Here is a 24,078-nt window from a genome sequence, read left to right on the forward strand (position 1 = left end):
TGCTGCAGGCGACCAGGTGAAAGATGTCCGGGTGGATCCAAGGGTGGATCTAGGATGAAGAGGACCTGAAAGCAGAGGGGACAGAGTCTAGGTCACTAGCCAGTGACCGGGTGGAACCAGGAAGGAACCAGGCGATGTTGGGAAGCAATTAGGTGATGTCATGAAGCTTGCCTCTGCAGCCATGTGGATCAGGAGGTGTCGACGACGACCAGGAGCTGGATACGGACTGTCCCACGAAGGATCTCGCTGTCGGCGGTATCGGCTTCTGGATTGGAGTCAACAAGCCTTGGCAAAGGCAACCCACGCAGAAAATGAAGATGGCTTCTTAATCAGACCAGCAAGGTCTGATGGGCTGCTCCTTTTCAGGGGAGCAAGGGCCAGTCTGGAGCAACCAGACCAGCATTGGAAATTCAAAGGTTCGTCGTCACAGAGGCCACTAGCCAAAGGCCAAGTGACCGGACAGACGCGTCGAGCAGGAAAATGCAGAAGGGCCTGCATCAGTTTGACACCCTTGTTCCAAATGAAGTCAATTATGGGCACTGTCCTGACCTGTTTAAAAGGTTGACTAGTGAAATCATAAAGAAAACAGTCCTCATCCTTCAGAACCATAGGAAGTTTAAAACTCTGCGCAGCTCGTTCCATAAGTTGGTGAAAACCAGTTATATCCACGGGAGGGGAATCCCCCGGACCCGAAAGTGGAGAAGACGGTGTCTGGATCTGATAGTCGTCCCAGTCGGCCATGTTCCCAAAATCATCATTGACTTCGCCGTCTTCCCGATCTGGGTGAGGGTCATCATCCTCATAAACTGTAGCATAGACCTGAATAGAGGTTGTTTGAGATGTAGAGGGCGCAACTGACTCAGGCAGTGGAGCAGGGGGAGGAGCTGCAGTAGCTGCAGGCACCATAGGTGGAGGAGACCCCTGGTGAGACGGTGGAAATCATCTATTATAATCTTCAAGCATGTATTGGAGATTAGAAATGAGGGAGAGTGGTATTTGAGCGGCGGGAATCTGAATAGAAGGATCCTCCTCATGAAAATAAGGATCGACCTGATCATCCTCATAGTCTTGACATTTAATGATGAGCTCCGAAGGGCTTCGAGCTGCCCAGAACCTATCATTCTTCTCCTCATCAGAACCAGAGTCCGCTCCAAACCCATGGCAAAAAGAGGTGGAGTGGTGTGGCTCACTGGTTAGAGGCGGCAGACCTGTAAGCAGAAAACAGCCCGGGACCAGGGTTCAATACCCGACGCGGCAGGGTCGTGGACCAGGGTCAAAAACGGACTCGATAATTCTCGCCTCGGTGCCTACTCTAACCAGGGAACACACTCGGCAACTCTGGGCATTAAGCTTTCCTCATCTCTACAACGGCCCACCATAGACGCCGGGGATGCCTGGTTTCACCTTGGAGATACCCAGAAAGGGACCATCTCACAGGGAAAACCAGGACGGGTTCCCCAGCGGTCTTCAGCGCCAGGATACTCCATGGAGTCGCAGTGCGCTTTACAAGTACACCCACATTTACATTTACATTTAGGTGACGGAGGCTGAGTATGACGTGGAAGTGGAAGCTGATCCAAAGGCACCTGTCGGCGTTGGTGCAGCGGGTCAACAGCAGAAACCCCAAATCCGGATGAAGAAAAAGGCACCAGAGGCAATGATGCGAAGGTAGACGTTGACGACATTGTCATCAACGACGGGACAACGATCACCGACGAAGCCGTCGACGGCAAGACTCCAGCCTTCGATGAAGCAGCCTTCGACAAAGCCGTCGACGACAAGACCACAGCCGTCAACGGAGCCACCGTCGACGGAGTCGCCGACGACGAAACAGCCGTCGACGGAGCAGTCGCTGACGGAGCACCCGCCGACGTAAGCGTCGACGAAGATTTCGATGTCGACAAGATTGCCTTCTTAGACGTTGACGATGAGATTGGGATCGTCGACGAGACAGATTTGTAGCTCACACACACCATTGTCGACATTGACGACCTCGACGCTGCAGCCGTCGACAACCCACTGGCACAAGTCGTTGTACCCGTCGTCGTCAGAGAACTGGAGACGGCAGATTTCGTCGTCGGAACGACCGTCGACACTCCCGTCGATGATTTTGCACGTTTTTTTGTAGAAACATGCGTGGAAGGAGCCGTGGACGCCTGAGAGTCAGATCTCGGGGCGTAGGTGTAGCAAGAGGAGGTAGAGACACAGCAAGAGCTCTCTGAAGTTGGAAGTTTTTTCTTTTTCAGGAAAGGATATGGTAAATCCTGCACACTGCTACGTTTAGATGCGGCTCTAGAGACACCTGACGCAAGGCTTTCTGCGTCAGAAAGAGGTGAATCCTTATCTTTCAACCTCTACAACCACAGGAGGAGACGCCCTTCCCTGTCCTTAAGAGTCTTGGTGGGGAAAGTCCTGCACTTCATGCTCTGGATAGAGGCAGTAAATACACTTCTTGTGAGGGTCCTCTGAGAAGAGCCGCAATTTCCCACAAGAAGCACATGGTCTAAACAAAGACTTCTTACTTGAAGACATCCCAGGAAAAAAAACTGTAGAAATCTTGAAAGAAGTTGAAAACTGAGCAGAGGTCAGGGAGACTCCCTTCACACGACGTGCAGTAGAAAATCTGAGGGCCTGAGCCTCTGAGGAGAAGGTTCTAGAGGGGTGCTTGCGCCTGATTGGCTCTAGTTTGGACTAACATAATGACATGGATATGCTATACATGTTTTCTTATCTTCTATGTATTCCTATGTGTTAATGCTAACCTTAGAACTTATAAGTATTTATGGTTTTGGAATGTATGTAATTATGTTTTTATATACATATATCATTGGTTTATTGCTATTTTATTTACCGTAGGGCTCCCACTTCGACGACGGGGAATATTCAAGCATGTGAATCTATGAAAGACACCCCAATACTGGAGAAGATAAAGGTATCCTATTGCTTGCTAGACAACTGATTGGCCCTCATGTCAGATGACATCCTTCTGTAGCTTTTTGATGTCAGGGCTCCATTGACCAATTGCTCTGAGTGAAGATGACACTCAGGAGGATTAGGCATCAGCAAATATGCACTAGGGAACTATCTGTAATTATGACTGCATAGCAAGTAGGCCCTGTTATGGTAAAGCATTGAGAGCCACTGAAACCATTGGGCTCCCTTTGAAGTTGCAATGGAATTACAAGAATGTCTTTCATAAAAAAACATCCATCGTCAGTATTGGAGTCCCACATGGAGAGTGCAGAGAAACAGGGCAAATAAGCTTCCCTCCTGGAAAAAGTAATTCATTCGCTCAACTAAAGACAGCTCATTGCAGCCTCAAAGGCAGTATGTCCTTTGATGACCTATTTATTACACAAGTGTATAAAGCAGGCTTTGTCAGCCTTGTAGACAGCCAAAGTCACTGACTAATTATCAGGAGCTCCATAATGTCAGCCATATTAATACCATGGTGACAGAAATTATATTTACGCAGAAGACCCCACTATAAGGTACTGAGGACATTGAGATGCTATGAACGTCTTTTAATAACAATCAAAATGATTAAATGTGAGTTTGACTTACCGTAAAAATTGATGAATGAAGCAGAAGGCTGATGACGTTGCATTGTTTTTTTTCTCAGCAATGCAGGGGCATTCTCTTCTGCAATACTGCCACTGCTGGTCAATCAGTATATGCTGCAGATGGAAAAGTCCACTGTTAGTCTATTATTAGAACTTGAATATTTTCATAGTAATGCAATAGAGCAAACAACTGATTTGTATACAGCGTTAAAAACAATAATAATGGCTTCTATAAAAATTTTGAAAATACACAGCTCACTATAAATTAAAATCTCAGTTGTTTTCAACCTAGCATACATCTCTCAATCCTATGTCCTATTTGTAACCACTCTCTACTCAACTCTAGCGCCTATATGTGGACATGGATTAAAAGATCCGATTGCCAGACATGTCACTGTGTACCCTTCTCACTGGAAACCTTTTAGGTTATGGTACACCAATATCAAATAACTCGTCTGTTAAGTTGAGTGAGGAAGGTCTAGTCTATAGTTAAAGCGAATAATAAAAAGCACAAATTACAGATTCTAACATTTTCATTTTAGGCACATCCGACAGTTACTCAATAGTGAAGTCGAGAAAATTATGTTCAACCACACCTTCTAAAAATGTATACATCTCAAATAATGCCTATTTTTTTCAAACCCACCATCTTCGTCTTCAGCTGGGCATCCTCTCTACTCTGCTACCCATTTCAACACTATGATAAAGGTATCCTATTGCTTCCTAGACAATTGATTGGCCCTCATGTCAGATGATATCCTTCTGTAGCTTGTTGATGTCAGGGCTCCATTGACCAGTTGCTCTGAGTGAAGATGACATTCAGGAGGATTAGGAATCAGCAAATATGCACTAGGGAACTATCTGTTATTATGACTGCATAGCAAGTAGGCCTTGTAATGGTAGAGCACTGAGAGCCACTGAAAGCATTGGGCTCCCTTTGAAGTTGTGATGGATTTAAAAGAATGTCTATCATAAAAAACATCCATCTTGAGTATCAGAGTCCCACATGGAGAGTGCAGAGAAACAGGGTAAATAAACTTGCCTACAGGAGAAAGTAAGTCATTCGCTCAACTAAAGACAGCTCATTTCAGCCTCAAAGGCAGTATTTCCTCTGATGACATATTTATTACACAAGTGTCTAAAGCAGGCTTTGTCAGCCTTGGAGACAGGCAAAGTCACTGATTAATTATCAGGAGCTCCATAATGTCAGCCATATTAATACTATGGTGACAGAAATTATATTTACGCAGAAGACCCCACTATAAAGTACTGAGGACATTAAGATGCTATGAACGTCTTTTAATAACAATCAAAATGATTAAATGTGAGCTTGACTTACCATAGAAATAGATGAATAAAGCAGAAGGCTGATGACGTTGAAGAAGTTAAGCCATCCAAGCTTGTTGAGTCTACTAGAGGTAGTGGTAGAGTCCCGAGGTAGTCAAGTTGAATGTTGAAATTGAGGTAGACCGAAGGCATCATTAATAAAGTGCGCAGTTAGTCCTCAGGCGGGTTGAGGGGGACGTGAGCAGTGTATAGTCGGGAGCCCCGGCAACAGATAGTGTGGCTATCCATTCGGGAGGGCGCGGTTCAGCAGGAGGGTTTTAAGGTGTTTTTGAATTTGGTGAATGAAGGGATAGTTCTGATGTCTGCAGGGATAGAGTTCCAAATTTTGGGGGCTATTCCAGCAAATGATCTTGCAGCTGTTTTGTGTTTGCATGTTCTCAAGGGGATGAGAAGGAGGGAGGTTGAGCTCCTGAGGTTTCTCATCTGGCCAGCCCTTTTAAGTTTGGCGGCTAGATAGTCCGGTTTTCCAGTGTGGAGGGCTTTGTGCGTGAGGCATGCCGTTCTGAAATTGGCTCGCTGTTCAACTGGGAGCCATTTAAGATCTCTAAGAGCTGGTGAGATGTGGTCATAGTTCCTGATTCCAGTGACCATTCAGGCTGCGGCGTTGAGGGTTGTTTTGAGGGGAGCCAGGTTGGATTTTGTGGCGCCGGTTAGGGTTACGTTGCCATAATCAAGCCTGGATAGCACCAGCGATTGAGTGGCTTGTTTGAGGTCTTTGGCAGGGATGAATGATTTGATATTGTATAGAAGCTTAAGGTTGAGGAAGACAGTCTTGGCAGAGTTTTTGATGTGGTTGGTCATGTCCAGTTTGGGGTCCTGTGTATTTCCTAAGGATTTTACGGATTTGGCAAGGGTGAGATTACCATTTAGAGTGTCCAAAGCTTTAAGCCAGTCGTCAATTTGTGGGTTCTCTTCTTTGTTGGCGATGAGGAGGATCTCCGTTTTGTCTTGATTGAGTTTAAGGTGATTTTGGGATAGCCAGCGTTGAATTTCTTTCAGCGTGTTGTTAAGTCTGAGGATGTCCTTTGGGGAGGAGGTTTGAAGATAGATTTGGGTGTCATCTGCGTATAGGTGGAAGGGGATCTATGCCTTTTTAAGAATGGTGGTGAGAGGTTCCATGTATATCTTGAACAGTTGCGGTGAGATCACTGAGCCTTGGGGAACACCCCTGCTGACAGGGTGGAGGTCATAAGTAACGTTCTTGATTTTTATCCTTTGCGAGCGGTCCTGGAGGAAAGAGGTGAACCATCGGAGGACCTTTTCCTCGGCACCAACCCTTTCTTGTAAGGTCTTGATGAGAAGTTGGTGATCTACCTTTTCAAATGCTGCCAATAGGTCGAGGAGAATGAGAAGGTAGTATTGCCAGGAGTATAGTGACTGGTGGATGTCGTCTGTGATGTTGAGGATCGCCGTCTCAGTGCTGTGGCCTTTCCTGAACCCTGATTGGTGTGGGTCAAGAAGGGTGATGTTGTCCATGTGTTGAGTCAGCTGAGAGAGGACGCATTTCTCCAGGATTTTGGATAAGAGGGGGAGATTGGAGACAGGTCTGAAGTTGTTCAGGTCTGTCAAGTCAAGGCCTGGTTTTTTTTAGTAGTGGCGTGACTTGTCCAACTTTGAGGCAATCAGGTATAATGCCTGATTGCAGGGAACTGATGATGATTCTGCACCAGAAAGGAGCAATGAGAGCTTGAGATTTTTGGTCAGTTGAGTCGGCATAGGGTCCAGGAGGTGAGAAGCAGGTTTGGATGTGAAGATTAGCTTGGTAATCTCGGCTTCGTGATGGGAGTGAAGGCCTTCCATGAAGCTGTGTTGAGAGTGCAGGTGATTTCTATAGCGTCAAGTGGCAGGCTTTTGTTGGCGGGATCGATGTTGGTGTCTAGAGAGTTCAATCTTGTTGATTTTTTCCTCGAAGAATGTGGTGAAGTTTTCGCAGAGTTCCGTGGAGGCCTGGGTGAAAGTTGTTGCGGGCTTAGTGGTTTGTAGCTTGATGATTTTAAATAGTTCGTTGGGCCTGTTTTTTGCATTATCTAGGGCGGAGAAAAGAAGGTGGCTTTTTCTTTGTGGATGTGTTTTTTGTAATGTCTTCTGGCTGTTTTGAGTTGATCAAGAAGGCTAGCGGAGGGATTGTTTCTCCATAGTCTTTCTGTGGCTCTAAGTTGTCGCCTTTCGTTATTGATGTCCGTATTGAACCAGGATCTGGATGGGATGTTCCTGGGTTTTTTTAGTTTCAGAGGGGCTATCTGATCCAGAATAGTTGACATGGATGTGCTGTAGTGGGCAGTGAGTTCAGTAGTGGAGAGCTCAGCCGAGGAGGGAGTGAGTAGGCGAGTGACCTTTTCTTCCATGTCAGTCATGTTGATCTGAGTGAGATTTCTGGTCCATTTAGGTTGTTCTTGGGTGGGGAGTTGAAGAGTGGCTGGCTGAGTGAGTTGGAAAAGGATAAGGTGGTGGTCGGACCAGTCTACTGGCAGGGTGTGGTTTATCCTCACTGTTTCTTGATAATTGGATATGATGGCATCAAGGGTTGCTCCTTTGTTATGGGTTGTTTCTAAGCAGTGTTGCACGAGGTTGTTGTTGCACAGTAGCTCGCTCATAGTTTGGATTAGCGGATTGTTATCCTCATTCCAGTGTAGGTTGAGGTCGCCCAGGATAAGGTTGTTTGCATCTCGTAGGGAGCAGTGAGCAATTAGGTCAGATAAGTGTTCAGTGAAACCGGCGGAGTTGCCTAGGGGGTGGTAGAAGAGGTGGCAGGTTACTGGATTTTTGTTGCAGAGTGTGTGGGTGTTGGAGGAGTGGGTGAGATGAGGTGGTTGGGGCACTGCGAGGTTGGCTAGGATTTGTTTGAGGTCCAGGATTATGGTAGCTATCTGGGTTTCAAGCGAAGAAATGTGTTGCTCAGTCTCTGGCTCATAGATGTAGCGGGATTGGACCTCTGTAAGTGTGTTGGGCTTGGGAGGGCAGAGTGGGTGAGGGTGGGAGCTGGTAGGTGACGGATGGGGGTACGAGCCCACAGTGGTTATGGAGGGGTTACAGTTGTCAATGGGGGTTGTGAGGGGGATGTTGTGTGTTGTGCCGGCAGGTGATGGACGGGACTGAGCGCAGGGCCGGACTGGGAACCAAAACCGGTCCTGGCAAAGTGACAAAGTGCTAGGCCGCCCCCCTCCCTCCGCCCGAAGGGGAGGTGGGGGTGCGACCACGCTCTTTGCCAGTGCTGGTTTTTGGCCGATTTTGTTACAGGGACAATTTTCGGCACTGTAACAAAAACGGCCCTCAGGGGCCCAAAACCGGCCCCCACCCATGCGGCCCACCGGGGGATTGCCCGGTGCCCGCAACGGCCAGTCCGGGCCTGACTGAGCGCTAACGCTGGGCAATAGGGTGGACCTGTTCTCTTTGGAGACGGTGAGGGGGAGGCAACATTGGGAAGTAGTAGCTTTGTTGCCTGTGGGTGTGAGGAGGGCGGTGTTCTGGTCGTTCACCGTGGGGATGGGGGTGGCCTGGTTGTTCGCAGTGAGTTGGGGAGTGTGAGGGGCCAGTGTAGGGAGGGGGTGATAGCTGGCAGGAGAATGGGGAGGGTGGGGGGGCGGGAGCTGGTGGGGGGAGAGAGCTGGTAAGTGGTGAGTGGGAATGAGACCCAAGAGTAGGGAGGTCCTGTTATTCTTGGGGCTGGTGAGGAGAATGTCTTGTGGTGTGGGACGAGTGGAGTTGCTGGGAGGTACCTGGGCGGTGGGTGGCGGATGGCGGAGAGAGCTGATGTGGGTGAGGAGATGGATCTTGCTCTCCCTGTGGGTGGAGTGGGGGGTGTTGCGAGGAGGCAGGCGTGGGGGGTGGCTAGGGGTACTCGGAGAGGTGGGTTACAGGTGGGGGAGTAAAACCGACATGGGAAGAAGAGGGGCGTGCATTCCCTGGGGGTTGTGGGGAGGGAGGCATAAGCGGAGGGGCAAGTGTTAGTGTGTTCCAGGACGGTAGGTGAGTTCCGATGGCTGGTCCGGCACCTCCAGGGTGGGAGTATGGGCGGGAGAGGAGGTGCGAAAGAGGGTGTACCCCGCAGAGAGGGGAAAGAGTGCGTCAAAGGACTCTAGACTGTCGTTGTTGGCTTGTATCAGTACTGTGCATTTAGAGTAGATGGTCACCGTGGTGTTTCCACTACGCTTTGGGCGGTGTGGGCGTGAAATAGTAAGTTTGCAGCTATGTGAGGTGTTGGTGGTTTTAGCAATTTTAAGGTGCGATCTGATTATGTGTTTCCATACGTTGTGTCTCTCCGTGTGGAAGATAAGGTCTGTTTTTACCATACCTTTGAAGGGACAGTGGTAGGTGTCCGCAAAGAGTGACTCGGGATGTTGTCTGATCAGTTTCTGTTTAGAATTCTTCTTTGCTTTGGGGGAGAGTTCCGGTGGGAAGCTGATCGAGAAGGCAATTCGACCGTGCGGAGTGACATGTTTCGTGGTGGGGGGTGCGGTGTGGGCTGTCCGATCGGGAGGCATCGTGTGTGTAGGGTATGTGGGGAGAACGCCAATGAGGAGGGAAGGAGCTGAATAAGGACTGTCTTAGGCCAGGAGTAGGAAAGTGGAGGAGAGGAATCGAAATTAGGATAGAGTTGGGATGGTGTTACATGGTCGGATTGGAGGAGGGGCAGCTCCAGGATGCAGTGGATAGGGAAAACAACCTTAGATAGAATAGGGACGGTCACTACGAGGTCTGAATCGAGTAGGGCAGCTTCAGGGGTGAGGTGGGAAAGGTGGAGTGGAGAGCTACACGGGTGCGGTGGATAGGGTGGGGGTGGTGTGGAAGGGTGCAGGTGGGTGGAGGGCAGGGTCACTTGGAGCTAACTGGCTCCGTACAGATGGTCAGCTTCTGTCTGTGGGGGGAAAAAAGCCATTCAGTGTTGATGGATTGTCAGGCCAGGAATTAAGTTATTATGTCGGCCGTCTTGTGGTTGGCCCCCGAGAGCACTGCCCCTGGGGGGGTGGGGGAGGGGGGGAGACGTTTTAAGAGTGGCACGGGAGGGGGGTCGCGCAGCACTATGGACAGGTCGAAATGTCCTGAAGCCAGTGTGAGTAGCTAGGTTCTGGTCAGGTCATTCGTTTCCACTATGCCTGCCGATTTGCAGGTATGGCGGCCATTTTGTGGACAGGCAAAAGCGAGTGGAGAGGGCTTAGGTATAGTTTGGCAGGGGGGGTCGTGGCTCACCATGGACGGATGGGAGAATGTCCCGCAGCGGTACCAGGCGCTTTTAAGATTATTATATCCCCTTACAGGTATATCGTTGTCATACTTCGGCTAGTGTAGTCTGTCAGGCGGCCATTTTAAAGTCAGGCGTCCGAGGGTTGGAGTTGTCTTGAAGTCTCTCCCGTTAGTTCACACTTTTTCATTCTCTTGCCTTGGGGCGAGATTGACGATGTGATCGCCCTGATGTGAGTGACATTGTAGTTTTCCTTCCTTATTTTTTTATTTTTTTTTTTAAAACCTTTATTGATATCAAAAGAAGACAAATCGAGGCCCACAACCAAGCCGGCCGGCCGCAGTGTATAAAACAGTCAGGAGTCATCAGGCAAATAGTACATATTCAATCAATACAAAGCAGAGGCCGTACAATCGTAATAGGGGAGAAGAAATACAGAAACTAAAGGGCCAACACACAGGAGTAAATAAGGCTTAATTTTACAATAAGGGGAGAAGACATATGACAGGCACACTCGCAATACGGAGGCATCCGACATCCCATAATCAACCACAACAGTAAGAAGGGGGCATGGGGCAAAATATCAGGGGGACAACACAACGCAGTCAAAAAATCAGGATATGTGAGATACAGTCAGCCCCTGAGCATTATCCTCGTAACACGCCCACCACCCGGGACACCACCAAGCCAGAACAGAGGGATCGGAAGACAATGCATGAAAACCCGCCCGTCACAGTACCCCCTGGGACGCAGGAAGGAAAAAGGGAAGGGGGACTAGGTAGGGGGGGGGAAGAGGAAGGGAAAGGAAAATGGAGGGAAGAAAAACCAAACAATAAAAGGGGATAAGGAAATAAGAAAAAAAGAAGGTAAAAGACACGCCGACACGGCTCCCCGTGGTGAGAGGACAGGAGACAAAAGGATTAGCGGTCCAAGTGGGGCATGGCAATCGGAAGGAAGGACAGCCGAAATGTAGCAGGAGGAGTAACGATGCCATACCCCCACCCGAAACACACCATCGGAGGTCGGGACAGACGCGGCCTCACGAAAAAGAGATACAAAAGGGCCATAGAACCAGAAGACAAACAAAAAACAGAACCCAACCCACCCGTCCCACCCTGCACCCCTGTAGAAGGCTACGACCTACCCTTCAAACCAGAACCCGAAATATAGCAAGAAGAAAGAAAGAAAAACAAGACAAAAAGGCCACAAAGGCGGAGAAAGAAAACAGGAGGGAGGAGCAGAATAACTATAATACAAACGGTAGGCCACAGCCCTCCGCCCAACCCGACAAGTACAATCAAAAACGGACCAGGACGACACCCCATCACATGCCACAAAATATTAGGAGAAGGGGACCCCCCACCCCTCTACGATCAGAGACAATTGTGCAACGAAATCGCATACCGGGAATCAAGCAGAAGTCGTACATTTCACCCCCAGCCCTTCCGAGCGACAAACCCCACCCACCACATGGAAATGTACAACCATATACTAAATATGAAGTCCGCATATAATCGAGTGGAATGGTGACTAGCATAGTTACGTGGGGGGTAGATAGATCGACAAGTGAGCAGTAGTCCAAATTGAAAGTATCGATGCATCAACAATCGAAGCACGAGCCATGAGAAACAGGAGTTCAGTTGCGCCACTAAAGCGGGCGAGGTGGTCCCAATTTTAAACACAGGCAAAGTCATCGAAGCAGGCGCAGGAGGAAGTCCGTCCACAATTCCAGGCAACAATGTCGAACAGAGTCGCTGTACAGCATCCGAGTCCCCGGGGTCCGAACCTTGAAAAGCAGGGCGCCCCAAAGTCACCAGCACACTACACGATCTTCGATCAGTGGTGGAGACACTCAGGTCAATCGAGGGGGGTGAGGCAATGGAGGCATCGAAACAAGAGGGCGACAAGAAGAAACGGCCGCCCAAAATGGCGGCGGATCGTGGCGGACCCACCGAGACGCCCAGGGCGAGGGAAGCGTGCAGGGATCTGAGAGCTTCCAGGACATCTCTGACTGTCGGCTCACGCCCACCAGATCCGATCCCCACACAATCAGGCAACTCGGGCCCGCCGCCACAGGGCGACTCTCGTTCCAGAGGGCCGGCCGCCATTTCGTGAATCAGCCCAATCGCCGCCCACGAGGACCCCCGGAAATAACAGTTCTCAAATGTAGGACTTTACAAGCGCCGGGGGTTCCAGCAAGGGCGGCTTCGATGCCAAAAGGATGTCCGCCCAAAACGGGTCTCCGCCCGCACCAGCACCGGTGCCCCAAACAAGCGGAGTCCGGGCCCGAGGACCAGGGCCGCCGGACAAAGCAGCGGCGGGGGGACCCCCTCTCAGAATCAGGTCCCGGGGCTTCTCACCCACGTCGGCCACGCGACCACCAGGGCAGGTCCGGGTCAGGATTGCCGGGATCTCCGCACATCGGCTTCCAACACTGGTTCTCGCTCTCGGCCGGGGCCGAGAGCCATCGGATCCCACCGGCCAGGTCCCGGTCCAAGTCTCGCAGAGGCCCCGATCTCTCGGAAGCCAGAACCCCGGAGCCACTGCACGTCGAGACCCCGGGGTCAGATGGTAAGTACAAACAAGCCGTAATGTTTCCAATTCCCCAAAAGTGTGCCGTCCCGGGGCAGGATAAAAGACAGGATAGGCAGTCAGGATGGAGGGCTGCGGGAGCCGAGCTAAAGGGCGACCATCACCGCCGCAAGCTAGGCTCCTCCCCCGTTTTCCTTCCTTATTGATAATGTTCGTTAATGGTTATTGTGGGCAATACTTTCTTTTTTTTCCGGTGATTCTTCTTTTTTGGTGCCCAGGGGAGCGTTGAGTGTAGTCAGTGATTCCGCTAGTGGATTAGCGCTCCTTCCTTTGTGGCAGTGGGGGTCATAGTACTTCCGTGGTCTCACTAGACTAATGTCCCCCCTTTTCAGTGCACTAGGGGCCGCCCGGGAGGTCCGCGGCTGATCGGCAGGGCAGTGTGAGCTTGCGAGCTCCCGGGAGCTTTTGGGTGCTGTTCTTAGGCTGCTCCGGGTGTTCCGAGGTTAGTTTTTATTTTGCCGCAGGCGCTGGCGGTCAGCGATGCAGCAGTCCTCTTCTTGCGTGCTCCGGTGCTGGGTGAGCGGCAGGCGTGAGGAGGAGGGGGCGGGGCAAACATGGATAACCACCGGGAGTTAGGAGATCCCGGTGCCGTTACTTCCGGGGATCTCACTTAGGATTTCCTTTCGTCCAGTAGTTGGCATCAGCGATGTTTGGTGTTTTCGCCCTGTTCTTGCCCGGACCGGTGAGGGGAACGGCAACAAGGGGCTTGTAGTTTCGGTTTCGAGGGGCCGGTGGTTGAATGATGGCAGCAGCGATTTTATTTAGTAGCTTTCGATCTCTTCTTGCCCGGACCAGAGTAGGAACGGCAACAGGAGGCTTGCAGTGGGGCAGGCAGGGATTTACACCTAGGTTGGCGATCCTAGCGCCCGGGAGCTGTTGAGGAGCTCCTGCCCAGCGGCCATCTTGAGGCTATCATCTGCCACTGCTGGTCAATCAGTATATTCTGCAGATGGAAAAGTCCAATGTTAGTCTATTGTTAGAACTTGAATATTTTCTTAGTAAAGATATAGAGCAAATAACTGTTTTTTATACAGCGTTAATAACAATAATAATGGCTTCTGCAATATTGTGAAAATCCACGGCTCACTAAAAATGTAAATCTCAGTTGTTTTCAACCAAGCGTGCATCTCTCAATCCTATGTCCCATTTGTAACCACTCTCTACTCAACTCTAGCACCTATATGTGGACATGAATTAAAAGATCTGATTGCCAGACATGTCACTGCGTACCGATCTCACTGGAAATCTTTTAGGTTATGGTACACCAATATCAAACAACTCATCTGTTAGGTTGAGTGAGGAAGGTCTAGTCTATAGTTAAAACGAATAATAAAAAGCATGAACTACAGACTCTAACATCTTCATTTTAGCACATCTGACAGTTACTCAATAGTGAAGTCGAGAATATTATGTTCAACCACACCTAAAAATGTATACATCTCAAATAATGCCTATGTTTTTTTAAACCCACCATCTTCGTCTTCAGCTGGGCATCCTCTCTACTCTGCTACCCATTTCAACACTATGATAAAGGTATCCTATTGCTTGCTAAACAATTGATTGGACCTCATGCCAGATGACATCCTTCTGTAGCTTTTTGATGTCAGGGCTCCATTGACCAATTGCTCTGAGTGAAGATGACACTCAGGAGGATTAGGAATCAGCAAATATGCAATAGGGAACTATCTGTAATTATGACTGCGTAGCAAGTAGGCCTTGTAATGGTAAAGCACTGAGAGCCACTGAAAGCATTGGGCTCCCTTTGAAGTTGTAATGGATTTAAAAGAATATCTATCATAAAAAACATCCATCTTGAGTAATAGAGTCCCACGTGGAGAGTGCAGAGCAACAGGGCAAATAAGCTTCCCTCCAGGAGAAAGTAAGTCATTCACTCAATGAAAGACAGCTCAAAGTTTTCCCTAGTATTAAGGCAAGATGGCCGTTGACTGACAACAGTAAAGGCAGCGCAGACTTTCCTCTCCCTCTACAAGGCTCTCTCGCAGTGCTCGGCAAACTTACAGGATATGCTTTGGTGGACTCATCGTGAGGGATTGACATTGCAGATGTTCGAGGGTCTCTAGCGGTTTGCATGGCTTGCACGGCTGCACTCAAGGCTCTAACAACTGCTCCTACTGCTCCCGCGACTCCCCCTTCAGCACTACGTGGCTGACACGGTTAAACTGGACCCTGCGGTGTGTTGTGACGCTTCACCATCGCTGGACGGTGTACTTTTTACAAAAGATGGCTCCGAAAACAATCAAATTATTAAAAGATGTGGGCGCCATTAAGGAGGTTGGCAAAGAGGTGAAGGGGCTCCGAAGGATGCAGCACTGGGGATTGCCTCTGAGGCTGCTCAGATGCGGCGAGGTGTCTGGCAACAGAAAGGTGAGGAATGCGCCTTGAAAATGAAGGATATCGGCGTAGCAGGGAGCACTAGGCTCTGCTCCGCCGCCGCTGGCATGGGGGAACACTCCATGCAACAGCCTTCGGTGCTTGAGGCGTTTGGTGGGAGAACGGCTACAGTCACGACAGTCACAGCAGTCACAGAAGTGGCGCCCTCAAACTCTGCTGGACCCCCAACTCCTGCCCTTTCATTGAATTGCAATGATGGCCCATTTACCGCAGTGGAAGCTTTGGTCCTTCATCTTTGGGTGAATGATTCTTTGTTGACTGCCCAGGTGGATTCTGGATCTGTAGTTTGCTATCTCAGCCTCAATCTCAGCTTGCAGTTTGCCCTGATACAATGTTGCTGGCTGGTCCCCCAGTTGCTACACACCCAAATACGATTGTTGAGAATGTTGAGAAGGCAGATCTATGGACAGGTGGAAATGGGACTATGGCACGGGGCATACCAAGTGAAAAAGATGACAAAAATGGGAAGAATGTTGGTAATAAGGATGGTACTAACCGGATCGACTTAGATACAACTCCCACCAATCCAGGCCATCAGCTAGATCATGAGGCCCATGTTCAGCCTCTTACATCAGCGCAAGTTCAGATACTGCCAGACATGCTGGAGGCAATATCGGTTACGCTGCGGGAGATCAGATTAATCAGAATAATCAGGATGCGATCACCAATTGGGCAAGCGCACCCCTGTTGTCCCCAGAAGGAGAAAAATTATTTTTGCTAAATGATGACTCCTATATATCAGAGTTCATCAGGATGGAATTCTCACAGGAGACGGCATCAGGAGAGTCCTCGGCCACCCAGTAGACGCACCCAGTAGACGCAGCGTAGTCGATCTTTAAACTCTAAACGACATGCTAAGACGAAAGCAAGGTCCTCGGACTCAGCTACAAGTAAACTGGAATGAGACTATTCCACTGCAACCCTGACAGCGTGTACTGGTAGCGGGCTCGACTCAGGTGGTGTGTTGCAAGGTGGCACTGGGGGATTTGATAGCTTTGGCAGCGTGCCCTCCTCGCCTACACTGGAATTACTTTACTCTACTCTCAAGCAGATGCAGGGGGAGGCAAGACAGGAAAGTAAGAGATCATCACTGGCTACTAAGAAGCTGCAAAGGGCCATATGCAAAATGAATAAAGTTTGCACCAATATGGCGGAGCAGGTCACCCAAGTAAAAGAACGAATGGCTGCCGTAGAGGTGGAGGTGGACAAAGTACAATCATTTAAGGTCATGCAGGAAAAACACTCATCAGATGTATCCTGGAAGCTTGAGGAATTAGAAAAATCGTCAGCGCCGCAATAATGTCCGGCTTCTTGGCCTGGAAGAAAATCTGGAGAATGACCTTTGTCATCAAGCTGCTGAAGGGGGCCTTTCCGGACTTGCCCATTGGAATTGGGAGCTGGAAATACAACTGGCTCATCGCTTTCCAATGTTCAAGAAAGCTCGTGCAAAAGGCCAAGAGGAAAATCCCAGAACCATTTTGATTTTTATTGGCAACTTTTTGTTAAGATAGGCCATAATAGATAGGGCCAGACCTGACTCAAAACGTTCGTTCGAAGGGCATACTTTCTTTGCTCGGCCGGACTTTTGCCATACAACAGTCGAGCGGAGATGGAGACTTCGACAGATGATAACCCCATTTCAGGGGGTGGGCTGCGAAGCTTTTTTGCTCTTCCCGCTCGGCTCAAGGTTATTCATAATGGGAGGGTCAGAATGTTTTTTTCTCAGATAAAGGCACAGGAATTTCTTACGGAGCTGAAGGGAATGTGGGGACAGCGGGCCACAGCTAGCACTGAAGCGGGGAGGGCAGCAGCTGATGAGTAATGCTTTGAGGGGATTTGAAATAGATTTTTTTCTGAGAAAGAGTTGGACATGTAGAACAATGTCCTCGGTTTGTCTCGCTACCCACCTATAACTGTTTACTGAGGATTATTGATGTTTAATTTCATATGGGGCTCTGATATATTGTTATTTGTGATGAAGCCTGATTCGAAGCTCACTGTTTTTTTTTCTTCTCTTTCTCTAGTCTCTAGTTATTGAAGATGTATGCTTTACTGGGGATATATATTACTGTATTCTTGTGATAATGATGGATTTGAAGCACACTGCTCTTAGCTGCTATGGTTTGCTAGATGCTGGGATTCTGGGGCTGGGGGTCATAGGGCTAGATTAAAAAGCAAGGAATAGTCCACCAGGGCGCTCTATTAACTGGTTCTGGGGGGGTTGTCGAGGGGGGGAAAGCTGGCGCTGCCGGAGATGGAAGCTCAGCGGTCATACTTAGGTCATGTCTGACCTAATTGCCTGTAAGGGGTGTAGGGGGGTGGGATCGGTGGAGCTCTGTGGGATAACTCTCTGGTGGGGCTCGGTTTGGGATCAGCACATTATGAGCAAGCATGTTTGGTGAGGGTTGGGAAGGAGGTTTGCATATGGGCACATTGAAATCTTATTCGGTTAAAAAATGGTGGGCAAACGGAGGTGTTGAAAATCTTGGAGAGATCTAACGGGGGCAGGTGGATCTGGGTGCATTATAAGGAAAGAGGAAACTTTAAACCATGACTTTACGGATTGCGACAGTGAATATCTGTAGGTTAAATGGCCAAAATAAGAGGCATAAGGTGGCAATTTGGCTCAAAATGTTACGCGCAGATGTGATTTGTGTTCAAGAGACACATATCGAGGGTAGTAGAGCACGCATCATGGAACAATTAGGATATAAACTCCTGGTACACACTACGCAGGGCTCACGTACAAGGGGGTGGCAATTCCTACTCGGAAGAATGATGTAAAGATAGTAAAAGAGTCCGCTGACCAATGGGGTCAATGGGTGTTGGCTGAATGTTTGCTAAACGGTAATAAATTTACATTATGCTCCCTTTATGGATCAACATGTGATGACCCAGAAATGATAGAATTTCTAGATGCTAACTTGGCAATGTGGTCTACCCCACTGATAATCTCCGGGGATTTTAATATTAATGGGTTAGGTGTTCAGTGGGCACACCAGTCAGTAATTATTCTGGTAGGAAAGGAAGGGCTGGCTTAGCGCTAACAAATTTGGTTATTAATAATGGCTTAACAGATCTTTGTCCATATTTGAATCCCACCGACTGAGGTAGTACATTTTACTCGGCACTACACAAGGCTATCTCCCGATTAGATTACTTCTTATTTATTTATTTATTTATGAGGTTTTATATAGCGCTGCTATACCCAAGAGTATCAGAGCGCTTTACAAGGTAGGTAGATATATTCAGAAATAATAAACAATTTACAATGTGCCGGAAGATTCAACTGAAAGGTAAAACATTGCATTGAATGTGTGAGGGGGCAGAGAAGCAACGGGATAAAGAGGGATACAGGGGGTTGCAATTAGGGAGAGAAGGGGGTGTAGAGAGGGGGAGTGAGAGAATGGAAAGAAGGAGAGGGGATGGGTAAAATGTGATTCACAGTAAAGCAGTAATGAGCGGGGTCCGAGTAAAAAACAATTAGGAACCCCAGTGTTTGTTGAGGAGAAGTGCTTGGAGTCTTTTTTTGAAGAGAGGGTAAGAGGGGTTGCAGCGAAGGTCTTTGGGGAGAGGATTCCAAATCGTCGGAGCCGTACCAGAGAATGCACGACATTGGGTCTTTTTACGTTTTAGTTTAGGAGGGATAAGCGTTAGGGAGTTAGTGCTCCTCAGGGACCTGGAGCATCCTGCTTTTTGAAGTTTGATAGAAAGGTAAGAAAGGTGTTTTGGTGAAGAGCTTTGTGCATGATACAAACAATCTTATATGTGGATCGTCCCTTAACTGGAAGCCAGTTTAGGTTTTTGAGGACAGGGGAGATATGATCAAACTTTTTACAATCAGAAATAAGTCTGGCGGCTAGGTTGAGAACAGATTTGATCGGTGCAAGGTGGACTTTAGGGGTGCCCGCAAGCATGGCGTTGCCATAATCTATCTTGGAAAGGACAAGTGATTGTACCACGATTTTGTAATCATCAGCTGGAATAAAAGGTTTAATTTTTTTGATGTGGTGAAGTGTAAAAAAAGCACTTTGGGCTGCATTTTTAATGTGGGGGATGAGATTAAGATTTTGGTTGATGCTGATGCCTAGTGATTTGACAGAAGTAGAGGTGGAGAGGGTGCAATTAAGTGCTTTGATATCATTAATCCAGAGTTGAATGGAAAGGGGGTTATTTTTGGGAGTGTACAGGATGATTTCTGTTTTTTTAGGATTAAGTTTGAGATGGTTGAGATGGAACCAGGTTTGGACTTTCATCAGAGTATCATTGAGGTGAAGGATGTCATTGTGGGATTTGATCTTGTAGTAAAGTTGAGTATCATCGGCATAGAGGTGATAACTGATTTTGGCTTGTTTGAGAATGAGGGTGAGGGGTTCCATGAAAAGATTGAATAGGGTTGGGGAAAGGATAGACCCGTGTGGGACACCGAGTGAGATAGGTTGCGGTTTGGAAAGGCAGTGACCAAGCTTAATTTGTTGAGATCGATTTTGGAGGAACGAGGAGAACCATTTAAGTAGAGTGCCTTCAATACCAAAGCGATCTTTGAGGGTATTAAGAAGAGTGGGATGGTGCACAGTATCAAAAGCAGCAGAGAGGTCAAGGAGGATTAATAGAGAGGATTCACCTTTGTCTAGAGAGCGATGGATGTCGTCAGTAATATTGAGCATAGCAGTTTCAGTACTGCATCCCTTTCTAAAGCCAGATTGGACAATGTCGAGGAGATTGAAGGAGCTGATATGGCTATCTAGCTGGGATAGGACACATTTTTCAAGAACTTTAGAGAGGAAGGGAAGGTTAGAGATAGGGCGCAGATTGTTAAGGTCATTAGGCTCAGCAGAGCGGTTTTTAAGAATCGGGGAGATTTGCCCTAGCTGAAGGGAGACAGGAACACAGCCAGTGGAAAGTGAGGAGTTGATGATATCGGTCCAGATTGGGGCTATGATAGATTTAAGATCTTGAACGGGAGGGAAGAGGGTCTTTGGAGTGTGAGGATGGTTTGAGTTTAGAAATGATGTTGATGATAGTGGTTTCAGAGATTGGGCTAAATTCACTCCATGAAGCCTTGTTTTTCAAAAGGTGTTCTGTCCGAGATGAATCGAGGTGGGGGAGGGCAGGGGTGGGTTGAGAGGGGTCGAGATGTGGTAAAGGGGAGGGTGAAGGTGAGTTAAGAATGTTAGGGAGGATGCAATGGGTAAGGGGAGGTTGGAGAGGGAGAGGGGGGAAGAGAAGGATAGTTCGATGTTGTTGATTTTATTCATAAAGAAGCTGGCGATTTCCTCGCATCTGTCCACAGAGGCTTCTAATTTGGGATGGCCGGAGGTAGTTTGTCTTTTGACGATATTAAAGAGTTCTCTGGGGCGGTTTCTAGCCTGGTCAAGTTGAGACCGGAGAAAGGAGGCCTTTTCGTTGAAGATATGTTTTTTATATTGGGCTCTAGTAGTTCTCAGGAGAGCCAGGTTATCAGAGGTGGGATGGCTCCTCCAGGCACGTTCAGATTGTCTGAGGGTCCGCCTTTCACAAATAAGTTCGGCATTAAACCAGGACTTGGGAAGGATGTATTTTTGTTTTTTAAGTTTGATTGGGGCAATTAGGTCAAGGGCTTCACGAATTGAATTATTGTAATGGTCAGTAAGGTCGTTGGTGTTAAGGGAGGGAGGGGGGAGGAGTAAATGATTTTTGATTGTAGATTCCAGTTCGTCATGTGGGATAAGGTGAAGGCTGCGAGTAGGTTTCATAGGTAAGGTGATCACAGTGGAGGGGCGTGGAGTAGGGCTATTCAGGGTGAAAAGGATAAGGTGGTGATCAGACCAGTCTACAGGTAGTATATTGGAGAGAGAGGCCAGATCCTAGCTTGTCAAAATCGCATCAAGGGTGGCGCCTTTAGAGTAAGTCGAAGCATGGCATAGTTGGGTCAAGTCAGTGATGTCTAGGGCTTCGTTAAATAGGATTACAGCAGGGTCATAATTTCTGTTCCAGTGGATGTTGTAATCACCAAGGAAAAGATTTTTGGAATGGGGGAGAGATGCTTGAATGATAATATCAGTCATCTCTTCAGTAAAGGGGAGGCAATTTCCAGGGAAGTGATAAATAGTGTGTAGCCGAGTTGAGGGAAAGCCAGGAAAAGTGAGGTCAGCGCAAAGGTATTCAAAGGACGATGGGTCTTGGAGTTGAACAAGTGAGATGTCAAGATCATCTTTAAAGATTAGGTCCAGGCCTCCTCCTATTTGATTGATTCTATCTTTCTTAATGATAGAGTAGCCAGGTGGAATGAGCAAGTCGAGGATAAGAGTGGAGTGGGCTTTGAGCCATGTTTCAGTAAGGAATGCGATGTCAATGTTTTCGTTAAGGATGGTTTCCGCAATCTCAGTTGCATGGCAGGAGGCTGATCTGCAGTTTATCAACATGCAGCAGAGGGGAGAGGGGACAGGTAAAGGGGTGGAGGGACGGGGGGGGATAGGTCTAAGTATTTGAGGGGGTCTGGGAGCGGTCGGAAGTGAGGAGGATCTATTAGTTCCTAAGAGAACTGGAATAGTGGAATGACTGGTAGGGGGGATAAAGGGTGAGGCAGGGGCAGGAGAGACAGGTCTAAAACGTTGGGGGGTCTGGGAGAGGTCAGAAGCGGGGAGAGTCCGTTCATTCCTAAGAGAACTGGAATAGTGGATTGATTGGTAGGGGGGATAGTGGATAAGGCAGAGGCGGGAGAGACAGGGGGGTTCCCAGATAAGTTAGCTCCCGGGTTACAGAGCAAAAATCACTTTGAGGAGCGTAGGTTGAGTTGATCTTGCAGGGTGGGGCGCTTAAGGAGGGTTCAGTGTGTTTAGATCCGATAGTGTAGTTACCAGGGAGAAGGGGAGTGTTGGTATTGGTGAAACGAATCAGAGGTCTGTAAGTGGGTGGATTGAGATGAGTGTCAATAAGCGACGGTAGGGCGTGTTGTGATGCGCTCGATGTGTGGATAAGATCCGAGGAGAGGGATTTAACAAGGAGTGAGACATCGTTTCTGAGAGAGGAGAATTCTAAAACGAGGGATGAAAGGAGAAGTTCGACCTTAAGGAGTAATTGAGTAGGAATTGATGGGAAAGGTGTGTCAGTAGTTTTTGGGAGGTTAGAGAGGTAAGGGTTAACAAGGGGGGGGGTGGTCATGGGGGAATGGGGGAAATCCTGGAGGAGGGATGAGGGGGGAATTAAGGTGGGTGGGAGGATCATTTTTGGGGGTAGGGGGTACATAGTAGGTAGACTTAAGAGTGGCAATCAGTTTAGGAGAACATACAGTTACATGAGGTGGAGAGATAGTAGGGGTTGGCGAGTCTAATGTATTGTGGGATGTTGGGCCGAATGAGGGAGTGTGAGCAGGGGGTATCGGTGGGGGGTAAGGGGGGGGAGTATGAAGTGCAACAGAGGGTGAGGGGGAGTGAGAGGGAGGGGAATAGAAGAGAGAAGGTAATTTGAACGGGGGATATAGGGGGGTAGGTGGGGGAGGCAAAAGGCATAGCTGAGGCGTTGTATGGGGTGGAGGAAAGGGGGGGATTGTTCAGGAGGAGATCTACAGGAGGGGAGCGTGTATCCAAGCATAGGTTAAGGAGGTAGCCTGAGTAGGCGTGGGGGTATTAGGGGAGTTTGGCAGTTCGGAGGAATCAATCGATGGGGTGGGAGAGTCATGGGTAGAGGGGGAAGAAAGGGGGACATGTACCTTGTAGGACTGGGAGACATTAAGGGATTGGGAGATATTAGGGGATAGGGAGATGAGGGTGTCGTAACAGGTAATAATGTTGAGAGCGAGTGAGTTAAGTAGAGATTGGGAGTAATCAACTTGATTTGGGGAAGAGGAGTGTGAGATGGTGAGAGGGGATAGCGGTGGGAGAGGGTGAAGGGAATCAATGTTTGTAAGGGAGATGGAGGCAGGGATGTTAAAAGCTGTTGGGTAAGAGTAACTATGTGGGGTGCACAAGAGGGGGTGGGTAAGTTAGGGAGAGGAGATGGGGTAGGGGGGATGATGGGTGAAGAGGAAATGAGGGAGGGGGTAAGTCCGAGGGAGGCGACAGGGGGGCAAGGGATAAGATGGAAGGAGATGGGTTTAGGGGTTCAGGAGGAGAGATGGAAGGATTGTGTGATTGGGGAGAGGGAGGCAGGGGATGTAGAATGCTGTTGGGTAAGGGTAACGATGTGGGGTGTATAAGAGGGGATGAATAAGTTAGGAAGAGGAGATAGGGGGTAGGGGAGATGATGGGTGAAGAAGGAACTGAGGGATGGGGATTAGTCAGAGGGAGGCGACAGGGAGGCAAGGGATAAGATGGAAGGATTGTGGTCGTGTGTGAGGAATTGGGTAAGCGAGGAGCTGAAGTAAGATTCAAAGATGTGGAGGTGATTTTCAGATGCTTGGATGAGAATGTTTCCAGACTTGAAGATGGAGATATCGATTTCGCCCAGAAAGGAAGGGGGGTGGAAAGTTTCAGACCATATGGGATATTGCGGGAATTTGTGATAGGGAGGTGTCAGAGGAACAAGCTTTTCCATTTCGAGGTGTGTTTGGTGAAGAAGATGTAGTTGGTGATGATGGAGGAGTTAAGGCTATTGTGGTGCTCGGCAAATAAGGTCTCTGGGTGGAAACAGAGAAGTTAGTGCTTGAAATTCTTCTTACCGTGTTTTGAAAGATGGGAGGGGTAGAGGATAGACCAAGAGTTAGGGCCGAGTTTAGAGATGTGTGAGGCTGAGATAATGGATGGAAGTGAGCGGGGAGGCATGATTAGGGATATCGGGAGAGAAAGTAGGAGCAAAAACAGATTAGACCGTACAAACCAACTAAACAAAACTATACAAAAGCGGAATGGGGGGGGAGGTAGAGAGGGTTAAGTCAAAGCAGATTTAAAAAGTGAGGGGAATGGGTGAGGCCAGACAGAGGGACACCTTGAGGAGGGGTAGAGTATACAAAATGAAAAGGCAATGTCAAAAATGGGCCACCAAGGAATAGAAGGAGGAGGTAGGAAA

At 48.5% G+C, this 24,078-nt stretch overlaps 1 long non-coding RNA gene across 1 annotated transcript in view; it reads right to left on the reverse strand.

Annotated features, from left to right (window-relative positions):
• The window catches only part of LOC144799185 (uncharacterized), a 366,493-nt gene that overhangs the window by 50,854 nt on the left and 291,561 nt on the right, over positions 1 to 24,078 (reverse strand). The window contains exon 5 of the long non-coding RNA XR_013603771.1: positions 3,565 to 3,677. This is a non-coding gene — a long non-coding RNA (uncharacterized LOC144799185). The remainder of the gene's footprint in view (positions 1 to 3,564; positions 3,678 to 24,078) is intronic.

The sequence above is a fragment of the Lissotriton helveticus genome, chromosome 12 (genome assembly GCF_964261635.1).
Source record: "Lissotriton helveticus chromosome 12, aLisHel1.1, whole genome shotgun sequence".
In the NCBI taxonomy this organism is placed as follows: Eukaryota; Metazoa; Chordata; class Amphibia; order Caudata; family Salamandridae; genus Lissotriton; species Lissotriton helveticus.